Here is a 24,736-nt window from a genome sequence, read left to right as displayed (position 1 = left end):
CAACGTATAGTTTTTTTAAGGAAATCAAAATCAAACAGTGCCAGTTCTGTTTTTGCCAGGGATAACTGGAAATGTTAGCACTGAAACCCTAGGAAATGAGATTCAGTTGAAGTGACATGTTTGATCCATGCTGAGAAATGATCGTTTAGCTTGGCATGGCTTTGGCCAAAATAGTGTGAGCAATGATGAAAGACCCTGTGAACTTTTCCTAAATTCTTGTGTCTGGAGGAACAGCAAAACCCCCGGTGTCCATATACACCAGGAGCTATTCCACAAAATACCTTTCATTTTCCCCTTGTGTCATCAGTGCCCCAAGACTTAGATAAAGATCGTAGTTGACCAAGACCAGGTTTCCTTGTTGAGCCCAGTGACACTGGGACCAACAGTGGTGCTTGCCAGATGGATATCCTTCTGGTGTACATCCCACCATATATCCTTCCAAGTCTCAGCTGTGATCCCAAGACTCATGATAATATGGAAAGAATTAAATGATAGCTCATGGTAGACCTTATAGTGAACAAATGTGGCTTTCCAGATGTGGCTTTCCACAGTCATGCCTACTCAGGAATCAGTGCTGTTTTGTTTGTGGGAAAAAGACATTTTATTTTTTTAGCCACATCTCTGGTCTCCCCTAAAACCCCCTGTGCAGTCCATTGAATCTCGAATGCCTTTCTATGTGATGACCCTTTTCCATTTTCTTAATTTCCATAAGATGGTCACTTGTCAGGTCAAGATGAAAATGTCTCCATGTGGAAGGTTGCATTCATCTTGCTTCCAACCACCCATGTGTCCATTTAGTACTTGGGAGAATTTCTTGTCAACCTCTTTTCCACCAGGCTTCCTTTCGTTGGTGTATGACCTTTGTATAGGTGGCAGTGACATTTGCATTGGGAAGAGCGGAAGAGTTTGTATTCACCTCGTAGGGAACATTAAGGGAGGGTGGATTTGGGGCGGGCCATCTGGGGAAATTTCAGGAATATGATGACACTAGGAGCTTGGAGTGAGAACTGCAAGTGGGCTGTCAGGAATGCATGGGAACTGCTTCCTAGCCTTCCTTTCTTTTGGCTGAATAACTCGCGATTGGCAAGTATGTCCTTTGGCTAGGCCTTACCTTAATAGCTTTGTAGTAGAAATGTGCAAAGGTGACCTCAGGACGGAGAAGGCCCTGTAGGCACAGGTTCAGCATCCGGCCTTGCTTTCCCACATGGAAAAAATGAGCTGGATTCCCAAGCAAATAGTATGTGCTTTATTCCTGGTGCCAATACAGAGGCCTTCAGTGACCCACACCAACATCTGGAAACAGGTGCACCAGCTGAATGGCAAATAGCTCTCCAATTGCTGTTAATGCATTGGTAACTGGACTGAAATTTCATTCCTGTTTTTTTTCTTCCATGTAGGACATTTTTAATCTACCTAGTAATGAAGTGGCTGTAAAAACAATGCCACCACCAACAGCCAACTTTTACATTTGGGTAGTAAATTTCATATTATAAAGTGTTTTCATATATATAATTTAATTTTTTTCTTTGTGTTTAATTCTGAGAAGACTGAGGCTCAGAGAGATTAAGCGCCTGTCCCAAGGTCAGGCTACTTAGTTAATGGTAGAACTAGGTCTAGCACTCAACTAAGTTATTCACTTACTCATCACATGATTTATTGTAGCAGGAGACAAACAGAAAAAATACCTCCCTTCAAGGAACTTACACTCTAGTAGGGTAGGACAGAAAACAAGATAAATAGGTAAAATATTTGTTGTGGGATGTCAGATTGTGATAAGTGCTATTGATTAAAATAAAGCAGGGGAGGAGAAGAGGAAATGCCTGGTTGGGGGTGGGGTGAGGGATTGCAATTTAAAATAAGACAGTCAGGGAGGCATGAATGAAATGGTAGTCTTTAAGCAAAGACCTAAAAGAGGCACAGGAGGTTACTATACCGAGATCTGTGGGAAAAAACATTCTAGGCAGAAGGACTACAAGTGCAAAGGCCCTGAGGCAGGGGTGTGCCTGGCATGAGGCCTGTATGCTGCAGTGTAACAAGCAAGGAGGGAGCAGTAGTAGCTGAGGCCAGAGATGAAGAGGGAATTAAATCATGAAGGGCCTTTGGTAACTGTGGGGACTTTGACTTTGACTTTGACTTTGCATGCCAAGGGGAGCCTTTACAGGATTTGGGGCAGAGGAGTAACGTCATATGACCTATTTTTTAAAAGAATCACTTTTGCTGCTGTGTTGAAGATAGAATGTTTAGGACGGTGAGAAAAAAAGCAGGGACGCCATTTAGGAGAGTGTTGCCTCCTAGCCTAGTACTTCTGGCTTGAACACACACTGTCTTTAATTAATAATAATAATAATAATAATAATAATGATGATGATGATAAAGCTTAACTTGCACTTGTGTATCTTTCTTAAATGCTATATCTTTATACTTTTAGAATTTTTCTATCCCCATATATTAAACATTTAAATGGTCCTTTAACCTGATACATTAGCTAAAAACAGATACAAATCCTTTGTAGAGAATATTTAGATATTATTATTGCTCTACTTATAGATCCATATTACTTGCATTTTTAGATGGAATGGATTGAATTAAACCATTCAGAATCATGTTGAATGTGTGCATTGGATTGCATTCAAAATGGGTTGTTCCACAATACACTGAACAGTTTAGAAACACTTCAAATTGTACTTCTGGTATATGCAAAGTGTGCAAGGGAGCGCAGGTCAAGGGACTGTGGTGATGTGATTTAAAATGTGAAATCAATGCTTAAGACTAAAAACTTATCAACAAAATAAATCAGCATTTACATAAATCTCTTAACTCTTCCATCTCCCAAAACTCTTGAGATGGAATGTCAGATATTTGTTATCAGCTGAATTTGGGTTTAAATTGTAAGTCAGCAGATTTCTGAAATTGAGTAAGCTTCTGAACCTCCAGCTGATAATAATTTTATCTCTAGACAAAACATTTTTTAAAAATTCAGTTGTCTGGGGGCTTCCCTGGTGGCGCAGTGGTTGAGAATCTGCCTGCTAATGCAGGGGACACGGGTTCGAGCCCTGGTCTGGGAAGATCCCACATGCCACGGAGCAGCTGGGCCCGTGAGCCACAATTGCTGAGCCTGCGCGTCTGGAGCCTGTGCCCCGCGACGGGAGGGGCCGCGATAGAGAAAGGCCCGCGCACCGCGATGAAGAGCGGTCCCCGCACCGCGATGAAGAGTGGCCCCCGCTTGCCGCAACTGGAGAAAGCCCTCGCACGAACCGAAGACCCAACACAGCCAAAAATAAATAAATAAATAAATAAAATCAAGTAAAACTTTAAAAAAAAAAAAAAATTCAGTTGTCTGAAGGGACCGGAGAGCACCCAAATGTTGGGTCTCTGGGCAGCACCTGGAGGGAACACACAGTTCCTGAAATAAGGGACACCAACTTGGTAAGCACCACATTTAACCAGCTTTTTCCCTGAGGGCACTTCCTAGTTCACAGTTGCTTATTTAAAAGAGAGAGCACAAATAGAAAGTGGATAGCTTACTAGGCTGAAGAAGCAGAGGCTGAGTCTAAGGGGTGCTAGAATAGCTGTAAATCAATGGGAAACATTCTGTAAGGAAGGAGCAATAGAGGGGGGGAGCCCCAAACTCTCTGTACCAAGTCCCCTCAAACCTGTGGCTGGCTCTGCATGTACAGGGTGAGACTCCAAGGAAACCTTGGAGAAAGCAACTGCTAAAAGGCTGAGATTTCAGCAGGTGCTTGGTTCTATGAGAATGCTGGAGTTCAGGTCCTACTAAGTTAGAGAGAATTGTAAACACTTTAGGCTTTTCCTTGGAACTCTAGGAAGGCCATGTCTTAGGAGTAAACCCAGGATAAAGGGTTACATCTTAGGGCTAAGGGGAAAAAGCAAAATAAACCCATTCTTGTAAAATCTAACACTAAGCTTCCACAGGATCAAGATGACCCAGATTTAATTGCTTGCCAGGAAAAAAGTCAACATAGTTTGGAGAAAAGTTACAAAATTTAGCACATATCATCCACAGTGTTTAATATACAATAAAATTATCAGACATGAAGAAACAAAAAGATTAATAGTTAAAGAAAAAAAGTCAATAGACGCAGGCCCAGAGAAGAGTCAGATGTTGAAATTAGCAGACAAGGACTTAAAACAGATATTATAAATACGTTAAACAATTTACAGGAAAAGATGGACAGAATGGGGTAATAGAGTAATATAAACTATATTAGAGAAATGTAAACTATAAAAAAAGAAATAGAATTTCTAGGACTGAAAAATATAGTATCTGAAATTTTTTTAAAAAAGCTATTATTGGATGATCTTAACAGAAAGGACCTTACATTAGAAAAGGGATCAGTGAACTTGAAGACAGGTCAATAGAAATTATTCAAACAGAAGGACAGGGAGAAAAAATATCTTTTAAAAAAATGAAGAGAGCCTTGGTGATTATGAGACAATGTCAGTTGGTCTGATATATGTGTAGTTGGAGTATCAGAAGGAGCCCAGAGAGAGATACTGGGGCAGAAATATATATTTGAGGAAATAATAATTTTAAATTTGATGAAATGTTATTGGGAGGTAATCAAGATGAATACCAAATATGGAGGGTCAAAGGCAGCGCTCAAATCAGGACCAAGGAATAAAGAGTTTTGAGTGGGCATAAAGATTAAATAAACATAGATGCCTATACAACAGGGAAGGTCCATTTTGCTCAAAGACCACCCCTGTTTCCACTTCCCACTCCAACTCCTTTTAGAAGGCATTGTTCCTTCTCCTCTGGTTCCATGGTGACAATGTGTTGAGATGGACTTAGACCTGAGTTCAAACCCTAGCTCTGCTTCTCACTAGCACATCATTACAATCTGCATACTGGGATCATCATTTATTAAATGAGAATAGTGATAACTTTCTCACAAGGCAGGTCTCAGTGGGATAGACCATGTACATTTTATAGGGTCGTGCTGGCCATATAGTCGGCACTCAACAGATAGTAATTTCTTTCTTCTGCTAAACCTATTCTCATTGTGGTTAGCTGGCATCACTACCCACCCAGTTAGCCAGGTTAAGGAAATTATAGTTTATCTTAAGAGCAACAAGAACCATAGAGATGATAGGACCATGGTTGGATTTTAGAGAGATTACTCAGGCTTCAGTGAGAAGAATGGATTAGTATGGTGTGTGATAAGATTTGAAAAGACCAAATTGGAGGCTATTGCACACACCCCCTCTTTATATCCTTCCCAAAAAGCTGTATTATCTCCTTTTCTGTCACAAGAGACCCTGCTTTGCCCATTAAAACCATAGCCTCAGTCATTACCAGCAAAAATAAAATCTGGTTCCCCTTTCCTCAAGGGCAGGGATGCTCTTCAAAAGGTGAGGGATGATGGTGGCCTGGACCAGAGTGAAGGCAATGAACGTGAAGCCCAGTGGACAGATCCAAGAGTCCCCCTGCTAATCTGTCATCGTCTTTCTATCATCTTTCTAGGGGATTGGATTACATCCCTGACAGAGATGCTTCTCAAAGTATAGATATGACCACATCATTCCTTTGCTGGGAAATCTTTGTTTTAGAAGGGTAATCGCCACTCCTTAGTTTAGCATTTAAGGCCTTGTAGAACTTATTTCCGATCTATTCAACCAGCCTTTTTTTTTTTTTTTTAAATACAACTTCTCACCCAGCCTGTGGGGGGCCTCATCCTAGTTTTCTAACCACTTCCCACACTTTCACACCTTCAGCTGAAACCCTGCTCATCTTGGAAGCCTCAGCAACTTTTCCTCAATCTTTCCCCACAACTCCTCTTTGTGCCTGTGTTCATCAGATAAGATTATCACCTTGCATTATGAGTAGATATTGAATTGGTTATCTCCCACTGTCTGCCTGCTTTTTGATGATGGGGACTGTGTCTTATTGTCTTTGGGTTACCAGGGCCGAGTCTCAAATATAGGCCCTTAGTATAAATATTTGTTAGATGAATCAATGGATACTACTCTGCACATCTGCAGTGGAAGTGGGAGAAACTTTTTTATATTCTGTTACTTAATTTACACAGAGTTGAGTAAGATATGTAGAGAGAGACTTTCAGAGGAGGTCTCAGGGGACTTGTGGAAGCTTTTGAGGGATTTAGCAGTCAATGGCCCAGTGCATTTTATAGAGGATGGTTTTTCTCCTCAGTGGTGTACATGTGTCAGCAGCCCAGTTTTCTGGATACCTGCTGGATGAATGACCCTCAGGGGGCTCCGAGAGGAGGTGGAGAGGACGGAGGTGCTAGGCAAAAGGAACTAATGTTTATTGACTGTCTGTTGGATGCCAGGCAGTGCTGAAAGGAAGATATTTTCAAGGCAGAAAAAATGGTTGAGAGATAGGAAAGTGAAAGAGGAAGCAGTATATCCATGCCAGAAAGAAAAAAATGTAAATGACAGTGGGGCATGCCAGAGGAAAGATGCAAGTTTCCAAATTCCTCAGATTCACTGGACCAGTAGCCTAGGATATAGTCTATGATGCCATTAGAATTGCCTTGTTGTGTCTGGACCCTGTGGATCTTGCCATGAGATTTGGTGTAAGCTAGTGGCGGAGATTCACAGCTTCTGCTAGAACAAAAGTCTTCTGGTAACACAAAAGCCTTGGTTTTCACTAACTGCCCTCCCAGCTATACCATACCATTCCTTCTTGATGAAATGGAATGATCCAGGCTGACCTTAGCTTCCCTATGTTTTTCTGCTTCTCAGGAAAGGTAAGAAGAAGGTCATATTGTACATTGTGGTTGCAGATTATTTGGGGGACCTTTCAGGAAGACTTCTTCATCTGGGATTTCTTTTCCGCCTTCACATGTCCTACATTTTCTCTTAGGAGTCAGCTGGAATTGAAGGCATTCTGCTGTGTTAATCAACACCCACTGGCAAATGTCATGGTCATTTGTTCACTGAAATTCCATCAATCTCTTACCCAATGTAGAAGGGAAAACAAAATTGCAAGTACCTAGAGAAGGCAGGGCCCATGAACAGATATATGTAGGAGATAGAGAAATACTAAAGGATGCTTCCTAGGAAAACTGAATGCTATTTTTTTTCTTAAGGCTTTCTTTTCTTTGCCCCAGGTGAGCTGTTGAACGTATTTGTCAGGTCCTGATGAAATGCACAGCTCACTCTAAGCCGGCTTTGTCTTCAGCCTCACGTTCCCGTCCTCGGGAGGAGTTTGCTTCTCCTGCATTGAGGTGCTGCTGCCTGTCAGTCATCGATCATCCTCTAGTCCAGCTAGCAGCCGCTTGCTTTCCAGCAGCTACGAAGCCGTGGTGCTTCCAGTGAGCTGGCTTGGTGAAGCCGGGGCTTTCACAGCGCTGGCGTGGCCACGGTCATCGTGTCCGGGGAACCCACAGCTTCATCAGCCCGTACTTGGGGAGCGGTGTGGCTCTGCTGTCCTTGAAGGGGTCCAGACCCACTGGGCACACTCTGAGCAGAGCCGGTAGTGAGTGGATTCAGAAATACGTGTAGTGAGGAGCAAATGAAGAAGCTTGTAATCAGCTTACAAGAGCTGTCTTCAGATGATCAAAGGGCTGACGGGTTGTCACGAGGAAGAGGGGCTATGTATGTCCTGTACGACCTTGAGGGAGAGGATCAGAGCGAAGGAGGGAAAACACTAGGGTTTTGGCTCAACGTAGGAAAGAGCTTCCTAACCGTCACTAGGTCTGCAGAGGTGGACTGGACTGCTTCAAGGTTGAGGGCAGTTCAGCCATTTGCCATGATGCTGAGGGATGTTTTAATACTAGCAGGGCATTTAAGCGAGGTGAGAGGTCAGGTCCCTTACAACCTTGGAATTCTGGTTCTTGAATCCTCTTGGTGAATAAAGACCTACTATTCTTCAGAGGCTATTCCTAGGGTAGAGGGTGAAACACAACAACATGTATAAAGAACTTGGAGCTGCCTTAATCACAGTACAGAGGCACAGTGGAGCATATGTGTCTATATGGGCATGTTTTAAATTTGGGAAGAGACTGCGAAGAATACTTAATAAAATTAAGGCAGCATTAGGAATTGATGTGGACAGAAGGTAATTGTCACTAAACACTGAAAATATCAATCGGATTCTGATTGCTGTATGGTTTCTTTTCTAGCAGAAGGTATTTAAAAATTTTGTAGTTTTCAAGTAAGTTGTGATAAGGAAAGCATCTTGTTGAATTATTTAATATGATGTAGGTTTGCTAAAAAGCAAAGCTAACGTAGGAAGTGTATTGTGACTTCATTTACATTTCTACCTCCTGTATTCATCTTCTTTGGGAGAGTCATGGCGTTTTAGAGCGGAAAATTATCTTCAAATCCCCCTTCTCCTGCCCCCTTCTCTGCTGGACAGCTGACCAGCAGTGATTTACCCCAAGCCACACATAGCCAGGGTCTGTGAATGTGTGTCTGTGGCCAGAGCCTGGCCGCCTCTTGTCTGTCTCAGGTCTTCTGAGTTGCCTTTCTAGAATTCAGCCGAGCATGGTCCCCATCTCTGCCCAGGTTCCACCTTCTGATAAAGGGCTCACACCTGTCCGATTGTGGCTGGAATTTGGGTTTCAGTTTCTTGCCCTGGTGGGAGCTCTCATCTGGACCAGATGTGGCATCATCAGAGTCATAACATCTGGATGTCATCCCTGTGCCTTTAAAGAGGACAAGGAGCCACAGAAAGGAGTGCCTTGGGAATGTGTTGGGAGTAGTGCACTGTGCCTTTGCTGTTGACTCTCCGTGTACTTTATTTATATACAGTAAAATCCCATTACAGAAAATGTAATTCCAGCAGAGTGCTCCATAAAATGATGCTGTTTTCACGAGATCCACATGAACTGCCTCCTATTTACCAGGTGCCACTGAATTCTCTGTAATGGATAAAGCGATGCAGCAGAATCACCCTTCAGTCCTGCATCTGTAATCAGCAGGCTCTTAACTCAGGCTGCTCCACAGCGTCCCACGCAGACCAGCTTCTGACATTGTTGCTAGGGGTGCAGCATGGCACAGTGGAAAGAACATTGGCTTTGAATCCCAGGCATGCCTGAGTCAGAATCCTAGGTCTGCCTTGGTTCTGTGTCTTTGGGCAAGTGACCTAACCTCTCTGAATCTCCATTTTCTGATCCTTCAAGTGGGGCTAATGCCATCTTCCTGATAGGGTTATTGAGAGATTCCACGTGCAAGCAGATACTCGTACAACGTGTGGCTCCCAGCCACACTTGAAAAATGTAAACTCCTTTGTACCTTTCCCTTCCCTTTCTTCCTTTTTCTTCTTATAATGTAAAGGATACCAGGTTATGTACTGTTTGTAGGAAAAATTTTATTTGCTCACTGATCACAGTCACAAAGTCACATTTAAAGTTGAGGAGAAGAAGAAAAGAGGAAAACAGATTTCAATTCTTCTTCTTATTCTCTCCAGAGAGCCCTCAGACCATTCAATGACCAAGCTGGATGTTAGAAGTAACTTAGTTCTACTCATTTTTTCAGATGACACATTGAGGCTTAAGACATCCCTGTGAGCGGTCAAGAGGCACATAACTCGCAGTACGTTCTTTGTGGGTCTGGAGTGACAAAGACTGGGCTGGTGACATTGGGCAGGAAGGAGGCAGTGAGAAGGCAGGAATGTGAAGGGCCGTTAAGCTTTGAAAAAAGTGATGGGCTGAGAAGTAGCTGTTAGAGAAGGGAGGTCTGAGTTGAGTGGTGGTAACCAGAGAGTTATATGCTCAGGAAATGGGGAGACTGGCTCAGAGAAGTTCTGAGAGCTCTGGCAGAATCCAGAGAGGCTGTATGTGAGACCACGAGGCTCTCTGTTTCATTTGAGAGTGGAGGGGATGGCTCTCGGGTTCTCCCACAGGACAGTGTGACATCTCAGAGACCAAGGGTGACAGGAGAAGCAGCTCTGACCTTGGGTGGACTGAGACAGGGAGTGTTGAGTGTGTGCACGTATGTGTTGGGAGGGGGAAGGTGGAGCAAGCAGGGAAAGTGAGAGAAGAGAATGGAAACGAACACTTATTGAGTACCTACTGTATGCTTGACACTTTTTCTGTGTTATTCATGAAATCCTTTCAGTGACTCTGTGATTAGTAGTATTTCTATTCCTAGTTTATAGATGAGGAAACTAAGACTTAAAGAGTATAGGGCTACAGCACAAGAATCTAGCCAATATTTTATAATAACTGTAAATGGATTATAACCTTTAAAAATTGTGAATCACTGTATTGTACACCTATAACCTATATAATATTGTACATCAACTATACTTCAATTAAAAAGAAAAAGAAAAGAAAAAAGAGTATCAGGAGCTTCCCTGAGGCTGAATAGGTAGTAAGTGTTTGAGTGTATAGGCCTGGCTCAAACTGACCGCCTTCGGTGCTTCTGAACCCATGTCTCCGACAGCTCAGGAATTTGGCAGAGCAAAGAGACAAGTGAAATGAGAACTTTTTTTTTCTTTGTTCAGCACTACATTTTCCCTCCATGTAATCATTGGGTTTCCACTTCAGAAGCCTCAAGGAAGATCTGAGCTCTCCATAAACTGGCACTATGGTTTCTAGGAGTACCTCCATTATAAAGTCCACCATAATTATAAAAGATGGTCCATTCAATTTTCAAAGAATTCCAGTTCAATTCATTAGACACCACCCCTGCCCCATGCAGCCTAATACGGCAAGGTGCCATGATAGGTGATAGAAGGAAAACCAGGTCCAGAGAGGCGGGCCCTGTGTTCTTAGTTCATGGTGCAGGGAGCCAGCAGTCATCCCATCAGGCAGACCATGTAAACGGCCGAGTGCAGAGGCTTGGACATGCCTTGGGGTTCCAAGAAGAGACACTTTATGTCTGAATGGCGTTCTGGAAAGACTTAGGGAGAAGGTGATATCTGAAATTACTCAGGGCGGGTCGGCAGGGTTTCCAAAGGTGGAGGTGGGTGGAAGATGCAGAGCGTGAGCGGGTAACGTGACGACCAGCGAGGGTGGAGTGGCACAGAGTGTTCTAGTTTGGCTGAGGAAAGGGTATAGATGTTAGAACTTTAATAACCACCTTAATCGTGTTGGTTATAACACACGCACATTAGAGAAAATTTGGAAGATATATAAAAACACAAAAGGGAACAACCAGAGGCAACTATTATTCTAATATTTTATTGCATTTCCTTCCAGACTGTGTATCTATCAATCTGTGTGAACATTTAAAAAAAACTTCTTTTTTATTATGACAATTGGAATACATACTTCTTGTGCAGGAATTTGGAAAATACTGGAAGACTATAAAGAAGAAAATAAAAGTCACCTACAATCTTACTCAGAGTTAATAACCACTATTAACATTTTGATTTATCCCTTGAGTCTGTTTGTCAAAGTATAAACAGACTAAACAAAACATGAACGTATTCTTCATACAGTTTAATATTTTGCTTTTTCCCCTTTAACATTATTTTGGATATTTTTACATGTAATCAAATAATCTTAGAAAAATGGATACATAGTACTCTACTCCAAATTATGGGTGGACCATCATTTATTAAATACTTTCTCTACTTTTGAATATTTAGGTTGTTTTAAATTTTTTATTATTATAAATAATGCTGTTAAAATATTTCTGGAAAATCAATATTTGCCAATTGAAAAATTTTTCCTACAACTGCTTCATAGGAGTGGAATCATAGGATTAAAAGGTGTTATTAATGCTTAAGACTCTTGCATGTTACCTACTCATGGTTTGTTTTTAATTTATTTATTTATTTATTTTTGGCTGTGTTGGGTCTTCGTTTCTGTGCGATAGCTTTCTCTAGTTGCGGCAAGCGGGGGCCACTCTTCATCGCGGTGCGCGGGCCTCTCGCTATCGCGGCCTCTCTTGTTGCGGAGCACAGGCTCCAGACGCGCAGGCTCAGTAGTTGTGGCTCACGGGCCCAGTTGCTCCGCAGCATGTGGGATCCTCCCAGACCAGGGCTCGAACCCTTGTCCCCTGCATTGGCAGGCAGATTCTCAACCACTGCGCCACCAGGGAAGCCCCCTACTCATGGTTTTAAAGAAGACAAAGGACACGTTGGAAAGTGTCTGTGACGGAGATTGACCTGAAAGCAATGGGTGGGAGTCAGGGAGCAAAGCTGAGGTGGGAGGACAGTTGAAGAGGCAGCAACTGGCCGGAACTAGGCTGGTGATGGGAAAGGGATGAGAATATGAGGGACAGATAACAGGACACCAGGAGACTGTTGAGGCTGAGACACATAAAAGGGAAGAAAAATGGTGATTCTCGCCTTTCCTATTAAGGGTCTGGGAAAATTCCAGTGTAATTAAAACAGAGACATCAGGTGAAGATGCTGGCTTGGTTGGTTAATTAGGTATTAGATGTTTTGAATTCAAGGTGTCAGGGAGCATTCCAGGTGGAGATACCCAGCAGGGAGTTGGAAATGCGTCTTTCTAAAGCTTTCTTAGGTGGATGGTCAGGGGTTAGACCTATGGGTTAAGAGCCATTTCCAAATAGAGGATATGTGGTTTGAACTATATAGAAAAAGGCTGCTTTAAATGCAGAAAAAGGAAAGTGTACCGTACAGCAAGTTAAAACGGGCAAGGTGACTTTGTGAGCTTGAGCTGTCAAACTGCAAAGGAGTTGGGGAGGAGGGGTAGTATGTGATCTCAGAAGTGGGATGGCTGTGTCACGCTCGCTCTCCCGTCTACCTTTCCGGGATCCTAGTCGTGGAGGTAACCCTGGAAATGATTGCGAACGTGGCTGTGTTCTGAGTAAAGTCTAAAAGTAGGGAAAAGAGCTGGAAGAGAGGGAACATTTGGATAAAATGTGAGAGGAACATGGGTGACTGCACATGGACTGTTGAAAGCCCAGCCTCCCTTTCGGTTTGCAGTCTGACGGGATGGAGCACTCTTCCTAACCCACCTGATGTCTGAAGGCTGTTACTCAGTGACACCCGTCGCAGGCAGAGCGGGAGAAGGGGGCGTGCTAGGGAGCAGAGCATGGAATGTACTAGGGAGCAGAACTTGTTCTAGCCAGTTTATGCAGAGTCCTGAGGCAGGGAAGTAAGACTGCCTTCAAATGTGCCAAAGTTGTAGTGATCAGCTTCTCATTTATTTTTAGAAAAACAGCATTTCAAAAATCACAGATCTTTACTCATCAGGTCAAAAATTGCAGTGTGAGTGCAAAGGGCTTTTTGAAAATTTTGAAGTTTCTTTAAAGTTCTTTCTGAAGATTTCAGCTGAGTATCATAAATGCTAAGGGAAAATAAAGTAATTCCCAAAAGTATTAAAAAAATCCCATAGCCACAGATAATATTCATGAGAAATGACAGGTAAAAAGTTTGAGTATAAATGCAGGAATCTTAAAGGTAACTCTAAATTTTAAAAAATCCAGCAGGAGTTTGGAAAATTTTTTTCAAGTAACAAGTTTTAACGATTGTAGTCTGCAGACCGTTGGCATCAGTATCACCTTGGGATAAAATATTCTTTAAAGAACGATTTGGTTATATTCTGTAAAAGGCACCTCTTATGCTCCAGGACTCCAAGGTTCACCTGTCTCTTGCAGTAGGCCATAAAATAAGTCTCAACAGATTTCAAAAGAACACAATAAAGACCATGTTCTCTAAGTACAATGCATCAAAATGAAAAGCTAGTATAAGAAACAGGCCATATATTTGGAAACTAAATTGTACACCCTTAACTAATCCTTGAGTTAAAAGGAGGTAACTTGGAAATTATAAGATATTTAGAAAAGAATGATGAGGAAAGTACTGCATATTTAAATAAGTGGGATGTATTTAAAGCAAAACTTAGAGGAAAATATATAGCTTTAAATACATTTATCAAAAAACAAGAACACTTGAAAATTAAATAAGCTAAGTATTCATATCAAGAAAGTAGGAAAGGAACAGAATAAAAGTAAACTGTACAACAGGATAACCATAAAGAAAGAGCAGACATAGAAGACGAACCAAAAAAAAAAGAGAGGATCTGTGAAAGCCAAGATTTGTCCTGTGATGAAAATGTCTAAAAACAGAAATAGAAATAGGAAAACTTGAATAAACACATAACAATGAGACAGTTGGTTTTTCCTAATCCCTGCCTTCTCCTCTCCAAAGACACAAGGTCTAGGTGGTTCAGAAAGTTTTATTGTAACTCCAAGGAACAAATAAAATTTTCTAATGTAACATTGTAACATTACATAGGAGGAAAAAAAAAGAAGAAGAAAAGAAATGTTAACCAGTCCATTTTATGAGGCCAATATAACCTTGATTCTAATTCTGGACAAGATAGTATAAGGAAATGAAATTACGATATATTTTCCTTATGAACATAAATGAAAAAAATTGAAATAACATATTAGGAAAAGTAATTCTTCAATATAAAAATGCATTATGAGTAGGTAAAGTTTACTGAAGGATGGTTCAGAAAAAGTTATAAATGTAATATATTACTTTAAGAGATTACAGGATTTGGAAACCCTATGAGCATCTCAAAAGAATGCAAGCATTGTTAACACTCAAATCTCATTCATGGCAAAAAGCTCTGTCTTTACCACTAGGAATGGAAGGAAACTTTCCTAACCTGAAAAAGAGTATCTGCTGAAAACCTACAGCTAACCTCATCCTTCTTGGAGCATTCTCTCTAACATTAGGATGAGACAAGGCTTCCCACCATCACCCCTGTTTTTCAGCATTGTGTGGAAGGTCCTAGCCAATGCAGTAAAATGAGATAAAAGAAGGAGAATAAGAATTGGACAGGGAGATATAAAACTGTTAAAGTAGGTTAGAATCATCCTTGTCTCTCTGTTTCTCTCAAACCCTGCTTCCGACCTGTCAGGAAATCCTCTTGGTTCTACAAAACGTATCCCAAATCTGATGCTGACTTGTGACTTCCCCAGCTATTCCCAGGTCTGACCCACCAGTATCTCTCACTCGGGCTATAGCAGTAGTTTCCTGAGCATTCCCTGCTTCTGAGGATAGTCCACTCCAGTCTGTTCTCAGCAGAGAACAGCCAGAGTGAACCTTGTAAAACATGAGTTATGTCATTCCCCTCTCCTGCCCAGAACTCAACCATGGCTATTCATTTCCCTCAGAGTAAAATCCAAAGTCCTTACAGTAGCCCCCAAGGCCCTACACGAGCCGGCTTACCTGATCTATGTCCCGCTGCCTCCCCCTGCTCTCTCCACCCAAGCCATCCTGGCTTCTTTCCTGCCACTTAAGCATAGCAGGCATGTTCTTGGTGCCTTTGTAGTGATGCTTTTCTCTGCCTGGAACACTGCGTACCCCAGATAACTGAATGGGTGACCTCCTTACTGCCTTCAAGTCTTTATTGAAGTCACCATCTCTTTGAGGTCCACCCCAAGACCTTATTTAATATTGCACCTTCCCCAGCACTCCTGATCCCTCTGACTCTGTTCTACTTTTCTTTTCTTTTTTTTTTTTAATAGCTCTTTACCTCTTGCTATATCGAGTGCTTATTTATTATTTTTAGTGTATATTATTTGTCTTTTGCCACTAGAGTGTAAGCTCTGTAAGAGGTTAGGATCTTTGTTTTGTTCACTCATGTATTCCATGTGCCGAGAGCACTTCTTGGCACATGGTAGGCAATGAATAAATATTTGTTGAATACGTGAACGAAGGGCAGTGTGTTAGTGCAGGAACAGACAAATGAATGGAATATAACAGCCCAGAAACAGGATCACTCATAATGATGTAGGATAGAGATGACGTTAGAGATAAGTGAGGAAGTAATAGATTATTTAATAAATAATAATTTATTTTGGATACTTGGTTATCCGTATAGAAAAAAGTAAATTGAATTCCTACTTCATACCCTACACAAAAAAATTATTTCCAGATGGATTAGCAACCTAAAATGAAGATCAAAACTTTAAAAGTTCTGAAAATACAGGATACTGTCTTTATGACTTTAATGTCTAGAAAGAGTTCTTATTGCGTTATATACAAAAAGCACAAATTACAAAGGAAAATATAGAGAAATGTAACCACAATTAAAATTTAAAATACTTGCACGACAATAGGCATCATAAATGAAGGTAAAAGGCACACCAGAAACAAGGTGATATCTGCAAACATAAAATTGACAGAAGAATTAGTGTTCTGAATATATAAAAGCTCCAACAAATCAACAAGAAAAGTATAATAAGCCAATAGAAAAATGGACAAAAGCAATTTACAAAAGAGAAAACATGAATGGCCAGTATACAATATGAAAAGATGCTTAACCTTACTGGTAATTAGCCAAGTATGTGTTAAAATCACAATGAGGTAAAATTCTGAAACATCTCATTGGCTAAAATTTATATAACTTGTAGCGCCAAATGTTTTCAAGGCCCAAGAGAGATCTCCTACACTGCTTGTGGGTCAGTTCCACCTGGCAAGCTCTTCTTGATTGCTTGTCCCTGGACGCAAGGAGCCAGAGTGCCTAGGCGACAGCAGCAGCATATAATTCAGTGGACTCTTGCTGTGTCCCCTGATGAACCTGTACCCTTTTGGGGACCAGGACCTCTAACTCTACCTACAGAGCCAAGAGTTCTGGGACAGGAAGTACAAAGTCTCCCAGTGGGTCATTAGGAATGATGGTAAGTGGAGCCAATCCTGTCTTCACCCCTTTTTTCTAATACATGTATTTTTCTTTTTGGGGACACAGTACCCCAGTATCTTTGGGGTCATTGATCCCCTGCATATTTAGTGTTCCGAAAGTTAGCACTGTACCGTCACAGAGAATTGTCCCTGAACTGGTGCTGCAACTGTGCCTCGGGGATGTTCCAGTGCTTAATCAGAACGGCAGCTTCTGGGTGGTGTGGTATATAATAAGATAGCTGGAAACTGTAGTCATGGGTTCATTGCTGCATCTTTTGTGCTGTAAACCAGGTCTCCTGGTCTGAAACAGTGTTATATGTAACAGTAGTTGGCTGAGATTCTGAAAGCAGGAAAGTGAAACCCACACTTGGAATATGTCTGTTACTGTGAGAACAAACCACCGGCCATTTCAGCATGGAAGGAACCCAGCGTTTCCCCTTTGCCACCTAGGGGTTCATTGTTCCCCTTGAGAAATGGTGCTGTACTAGGTGCTTGGAGATGATATTTGGAGATGGCAATAGTGGATAAAACTTGGTAAGCGGGAGTCCACTGTTGTGCCAATGTTGACTCCATCTCTGCCACCGTGGCCACTTTGTTCCTGTGCCCATCATGCCAGTACTGGGGTGGACAGTGGAACAGGCTGACCAGGCTGACCAACAAAGCCAGGTCACTTTGTCAGCTTTGTTGTTTAGTGCCTCTTTCTTGGTGGGTGCCCGCTGACTGGCTTTAACATGTGATGCAGATATCTTCATAGCACGTACTCACTCCTATGTCCATCCACATGTTTCTACCTCAGATTTCCTTGTTCCTGATCTTTCAGTATTTTTGTTTCTGGATTCTCACTAGCAGCCAAGCCATTTTCTAAAGGCTTGATTTCTAAAGTTGGGCTATTTTCCTTCCACATGAAGTGCGTAACTGGTGCACTGTTTGAAGGTCACCAGTTGGGAGGATTTTCCTTTATCACTATTTATTATGGCCACTCCTGAGTGAGACTACAGTGAGGCTGCTATGAATTTTTGGCTTGCATCTGTACATAGTAAGCCAACCATTTATAAACCAAAATCCAGCCTTTTTCTTGTCCTTCAGCTGGTTGTATAGCATCCCCTTACATCCATAGGTGTGAACTGAGGGAGTGGTGTTGGTGCAACCCTGGTGGATGCTGTGGGAGTCTGGCTACTTATTCCTATAAGACCACCTGGTCCTGTTATGTATGATTGCAGACGCACAGCTTCTATCTTGTGATGGATTGCTGTTGCACTCTTCTGACGTTATGATTTGGTGGGTCTCACAAGACTTAGATTTTGGTGGGCAGTTTTAGCCACATGGTCTCATAGCTGGGCGCTCTGCAGTAAGCATCACTAGTACCCAGGTGATGGTCTTGAGGTACCTATTCTCATTTAAAGAAATGAGCCTTCTTGGAGAAATGGCTGATTCCAGACATGGGGTAGGAAATATACAAGCCTGGAACATCCTGTCATACCAGATAGCAAGGAAGCAATAAGAGACTATTGAGAGTATTTCAAAAGGGACTCAGGAGACAATTTGAAGAGGCTCTCCCTAGCCAAAGATGTGACAGGTAGAGCTTACAAGCTAATTGAAAGGGTGAAACATATCAAATATGTTTAAATAAATGCGTTTATAATGATATTTTAAAAACTAATTGGTCGGACTTCCCTGGTGGCACAGTGGTTAAGAATCTGCCTGCCAATGTAGGGCACATGGGTTCAAGCCCTGGTCTGGGAAGATCCCACATGCCATGGAGCAGCTAAGCCCGTGTGCTACAACTACTGAACCTGCACTCTAGAGCCCATGAGCCACACCTACTGAGCCCGTGTGCCACACCTACTGAAGCCTGTGCACCTAGAGGCCGTGCTCCACAACAAGAGAAGCCACTGCAATGAGAAGCCTATGCACTTCAACGAAGAGTAGCCCCTGCTCTCCGCAACTAGAGAAAGCCTGTGCACAGCAACAAAGACCCCATGCAGCCATAAATAAAAAAAAAAATCTTAAAAAAAAAACCGATTGGTCAACCTTGGAGTGGGCAAGTTTATCATCTTGAAGACTGCTAAGTAAATGGACATAATCCAACATTTATCTTCCCTTTATTTTATGAACTGTACCACTGAGTAATAAAATAATAGTTGAGGGGAAGCTTTTCACTATAAAGGTATTTCAACTAATGAATGAAAAAGAAGTGAGAGAATTGAAAATCACCATTTTGCAGCTCTCAAGGAATTAACACATCTAAGCATTGAGCATCAGTAGATGCTAACATCACAAAAAGAGAGACGGCCAGACATTATGTGCTTCCTGATCAAAGAACATGGAAACCAGTCTGTAAAGACTGGAGGAAATGTTTGCTCCTTCAAACGCACAGACCCTAGAATGTATATATATGTATAACTGAATCACTTTGCTGTACAGCAGAAATTAACACAACATTGTAAATCAACTGTACTTCAATAAAATAAAATTTTGAAAAATGCACAGACACTAATGCAAGGCTACATGGATCATGAAGAATCAGGCAAATATGACACCACCAAAAGAAACGAATACAGCTCCAAAGGCAAAGAAACGGAGATCTGTGCTTTGCCTGACAACAAATTCAAAATAATCGTCTTAAAGAAATTGAGTGAAATGCAAGAGAACACAGGTAGACAACTAAACAAAATCAAGAAAATGATGCATGAATAAAGTGAAAAGTTTAATAAAGAAATAAAACCAGAAAAAGAGCTAAACAGAATTATTGGAGCTGAAGAATACAATGGAATGTTGAAGTTCAGTAGAGAACTTCAACAACAGATTTGTTCATGTAGAAGAATGAATCAGCGAACGCAAAGACAAATCATTTGAAATTAGCTAGTTAGAGGAACAAAAAGGACAAAGAATGAAAAAGAGTGAAGAAAGCTTATGTGAATTATGTGATACCCTCAAGTGTTTGAAAATTTCTATCATGGGAGTCCTAGAAGGAGAAGAGAGAGAGAAAGGGGCGAAAAGATTATTTAAAGAAATAATAGCTGAAAACTTTTCAAGTCTTGGGAGTGATAATGACATGCAAGTATAGGAAGCTCAAAGGACCCCAAGCAGGATCAACCCAAAGAACATTACTCTGAGATACATTGTAATTAAAATGTTAAAAGCCAAAGACAAGGATAGAATTTTGAAAACAGCAAGAGAAAAATGACTTGTCCTATGCAAGGGGATCTCCAAGAGGCTATCAGTGGATTTCTCTGCAGAAACCTTGCAGACCAGTAGGTGGTGAGATGGTATATTCAAAGTACTGAAAGAAAAAACTGCCAGGTAAGAATACTCTACCAAACAAAACTGTCCTTCAGAAATGAAGAAGAGTTAAAGACATTCCCGGATAAACAAAAGCTAAGGGAGTTCATCACCACTAGACCTGCCTTACAAGAAATGTTAAGAGAGTTCTTCAAGTCGAAATGAAAGGATGCTAAGTAAACAACATGAAAATATATAAAAGTATAAAACTGACTGGTAAAGGTAAAAATGCAATCAAATGCAGAACACCCTAATTCTGTAATGGAGGTGTGTAAATCACTTTAACTCTAGTAGAAGAGTTAAAAAACAATAATATTAAAAATAACTATAGCTGTAGTAACTTATTAACAGATGAACAATATAAAAAAATGTAAAGTGTGACATTAATAACATAAAATGTGAGGGAAAGAAGTAAAAGTATAGAGTTTTTGTACGTAATCAAAGCTAAGTTATCAGCTTAAAATAGACTATTATATCTATAAGATGTTTAATGTAAGCCTTATGGTAACCACAAAGGAAAAAACCTATAGTAGTTACACAAAAGACAAAGGTATTAAAGAATACCATTACAAAAGACAAATTATAAAGGAAGACAGTAAGAGAGGAAAAAGGACTTAAAAAAAAAGGCAGTCAGAAAATAATGAGTAAAATGACAATAGAAAGTTCTTACCTATCAATAATTGCTTTAAACATAGATGAACTAAATTCTTCATTCAAAAGACACATAGTGGCTGAATGGATTAAAAAAAAAACAGTATTCAACAATATGCTGCCTATAAGAGACTCACACTAGCTTTAAGTACACACATAGGTAGAAAGCAAAGAGATGGAAAAAGATACTCCATGCAAATGGTAACCAACAGATAACAGGAGTGACTATACTTATATCAGATAAAATAGACTTTCGTTCAAAATTGGTCACAAGAGACAAAGAAGGTGACTACACAGTGGCAAAGGGATTAATTCATCAAGAGGACATAACAATTGTAAATATGTGTATCCAGCATTGGAACATCTAAATATTTAAGGCAAATATTAACAGAAGTGAAGGGAGAAATAAGCAGCAATAAAATAATAGTAGGAGACTTCAATACTCCTCTTTTAACATCTGGTAGATCATCCAGACAGAAAATTAATAAGGAAACAGAAGATCTGAATAACACTAGAAACTAAGTATACCTGACAAGACATATACAGAATATTCCATCCAACAGCACCAGAATACACATTCTTTGCAAGCACACATGGAGTATTCTCCAGGATCGATTATATATTGGGCCACAAAGCAAGCCTTAACAAATTTAAGAAAACTGAAATCACATCTAGTATGTTTTCCAAACACAACGGTATGAAAGTGGAAATAAATAACAGGAGGAAAACTGAAATATTCAAAAGTAGTGGAAATCAAACTGTACACTCCTGAGTTAAAGAAGAAATCAAAAGGGAATTCAAGAAAGTATTTTGAGACAAATGAAAATGAAAACACAAATACCAAAACTTATAGGATGCAGTTAAAACATTCCCAAGAGGGAAGCTTATAGTGATAAATGCATACATTGAAGAAAAAGAAATATCTCAAATAAACAACCTTACTTTACACCTTAAGGACTTAGAAAAAAATAACCTAAGCCCAAAGTTACCATAAGGAAGGAAATAATAAAGATCACAGCAGAAGTAAATGAAATCAAGACTAGAAAGAAAACAGAAAAAAATCATTGAACCTAAGAGTTGGTTTTTTGGAAAAGATAAACAGAATTGATAAACCTTTAGCTAGACTAACCAAGAATAAAGGAGAGAGGGCTCAAATAAACAAAACTATAAATGAGACATTACAACTGATACCACAGAAATACAAAGGATCATAAAAGACTGCTGTGAAAAAGTATACACCAACAAATTGGATAACCTAGAAGAAATGGATAAGTGCCTAGAAACATACAACCTACCAAGACTGAATCATGAAGACAGAAAATCTGAGCAAACCAATTAAGGAGACTGAGAGAGTAATAAAAAAAAAAACCTACCCCTTCAAAAAGACCCAGGACCAGATATCTTCACTGGCAAATTCTGCCAAACATTTAAAGAAGAATTAATGCTAGTCCTCAAACTCTTCCAAAAAAACTGAAGAGGAGGGGACAGTCTCAAACTAATTTTATGAGGCCAGCATTACCCTGATATAAAAGCCAGATAAAGATGCTACAAGAGAAGAAGACTATAAGCCAGGATCACTGAATAATGTAGATGCAAAAATTCTCAACAAAATATTAGCAAACCAAATTCAACAGCACATTGGAAGGATCACACACCATGATCAAGCAGGATTTATCCCTGGGATGCAAGGATGGGTCAACAGTTGCAAGTCAGTAAATGAGATATACCACATTAATAGAATGAAGGATAAAAATCATGACTCTCAAAAGATGCAGAGAAATCGTTTGCCAAAATTCAACACCCTTTCATGACAAAAGCTCTCAAACAAATTTGAGAGGTATAGGAGAAACATACTTCAATGTAATAAAGGCCAAATATGACAGACCCACAGATAATGTCACTATAGTCAGTGGTGAAAAGCTGAAAGCTTTTCTGTTGGGATCAGCAACAAGACACTCTCTATACTCCTATTCAACATAATACTGGAAATCTTATCCAGAGCAATTAGGCAAGAAATGGAAATTAAAGGTATCCTATCATAAAGGAAGAAGTAAAATTGTCTGTCGATGACATGATCTTATATATAGAATACCCTAAAGACTTCACCAAAAAACTGTTAAAAGTAATCAATGAATTCAGTAAAGTTACAGTAATGCAACATATGAAAATCAGTTGCATTTCCATACAGTAAAAATGAAATATCTGAAAGAGAAATAGAGAAAACAATCTCACTCACAATAGCATCAAAAGCAATAAAATAATCAGGAATAAATTTACCCAAAGAAGTGACAAATATTTATACTGTAACCTATAATACATTGATGAAAGAAATTGAAGAAGACACAAATAAGAGGAGAGATATCTCATGTTCAAGGACTGGAAAGATTAATATTGTTAAAATGTCCATACTACCCAAGGCCATTCTATAGATTAAATGTAATTCCACATCAAACCCAATATCAAAATTCCAATGGCATTTTTTACAGAAATAGAAAAAATAATCCTAAAATTTGTATGGAACCAAAAAAGATCCCAAAGAGCCAAATCAATTTTGAGAAAGAAGAACAAAGCTGAAGGCATCACACTTCCTGATTTCAAATTATACTACAAAGCTATAGTAATCAAAACAATATGTTACTGCAATAAAAACAGACACATAGACCAATGAAATAGAATAGAATAGAATAGAATAGAATAGAGAGCCCAAAAATAAACTCATGCATATATGATCAACTAACACTTGACAGTGGAGCCAAGAATACTCAGTGGGGAAAAGTCTATTAAATAAATGATGTTGAGAGAAATGGATATTCACATACAAAAAAATGGACCCCTATCTCACACCACTCACAAAAATTAACTTGAAATGAATTGAAGACTTGAATGTAAAGATCTGAAACCATAGAACTCCTAGAAGGAAACATAGAGAAAAAAACTCCTTGACATTGGCCTTGGCAATGATATTTTGGATATGACACCAAAAGCACAAGCAACAAAGCAAAAATAAACAAGTGACATTACATCAAACTAAAAAGCTTATGCACAGCCACAGAAACAGCAGAATGAAGAAGCAATGGAATGGAGAAAATATTTGCAAACCATGTATCAGATAAGGGGTTAAAATCCAAAATATATAGGGAACTCATACAATTCAATAACCCCCCCCCCAAAAAAACCCTCCAAATTATCTGATTGAAAATGGCAGAGGACCTGAATAGACATTTTTCTAAGAAGACTTACAAATGGTCAAGTACATGAAAAGATGCTCAACATCACTGATCATCAGGGAAATGTAAATCAAACCCACAATGAGATATCACTTCACATCTGTTAGAATGGCTACTGCTGAAAAGGCAAAAGATAACAAGGATGGCAAGGATGTGGAGAAAAGAGAACCATAATGCACTGTTGGTGGGAATGTAAATAGGTAAAGCCATTATGGAAAACAGAATGGAGGTTCCTCAGAAATTAGAAATAGAACTACCGAATAATCAAGCAATCCCACTTCTGGGTATATATCCAAAGGAAATGAAATCAGTATCTCAAAGAGATATCTGCACTCCCATGTTCATTCCAGCATTATCAGCCATAGCCAAGAGATGGAAACAACCTCAATGGCTATTAACAGACTAATGGATAAGGGTGGTGTGCTATTGATGTGTATATAAATATGTATATGTATATGTGTGTGTGTATATATATATACGCACACACACACACACACACACACACACAAACATAATGTAATATTAGCCATAAAAAGCAAAGGAATTCTGTCATTTGTGACAATGTGGGTAGACCTTTAGGGCATTATCCTAAATGAAATAAGTCATACAGAGAAAGACAAATACTGTATAATTTCACTTACATTAGAAGCTAAAAAAACAGACAAATTCATAGAACAGAGAGTAGAATGGTGGTTTCCAGAGGTTGTTGGGGGAATTGTTTACAAACTTCCAGTTATAAGATGAGTAAGTTCTGGGGATCTAATATTCATCATGGTGACTATAGTTAATGATACTGTACTTTATAGTTGACAGTTGCTAAGAGAGTAGATTTTAAATATTCTCACTACAAAACATTGTAATTGTGTGAGGTGATAAATGTGTTAACTAACCTTATTGTTTTAATTATTTCACAATATATGTGTGTGTCAAATATGTGATGATGTTATAAATGTCATATGTCAATTATATACCAATAAAGCTGGAAAAAAACTTTTAAAAAGTTAAAAAAATTACATAGTACCACCTATAG

The 24,736-nt window shown here is 39.8% G+C and overlaps 1 protein-coding gene across 15 annotated transcripts in view; it reads left to right on the top strand.

Annotated features, from left to right (window-relative positions):
• The window catches only part of MSRA (methionine sulfoxide reductase A), a 390,059-nt gene that overhangs the window by 160,378 nt on the left and 204,945 nt on the right, over window positions 1-24,736 (top strand). Inside the window, exon 1 of one of the 15 annotated variants that reach the window (XM_028169187.2) lies at window positions 9,501-9,522. The exons of the other annotated variants lie outside the window; for them this stretch is intronic. The gene's annotated coding sequence lies outside the window, so the exon portion shown is untranslated. Of the gene's footprint in view, window positions 1-9,500; window positions 9,523-24,736 lie in introns of those variants that run through there. 15 annotated transcript variants of the gene reach the window in all.

Source organism: Balaenoptera acutorostrata, chromosome 6 (genome assembly GCF_949987535.1).
Source record: "Balaenoptera acutorostrata chromosome 6, mBalAcu1.1, whole genome shotgun sequence".
NCBI lineage: Eukaryota > Metazoa > Chordata > Mammalia > Artiodactyla > Balaenopteridae > Balaenoptera > Balaenoptera acutorostrata.
This window is presented reverse-complemented; position numbering and strand designations above follow the sequence as displayed.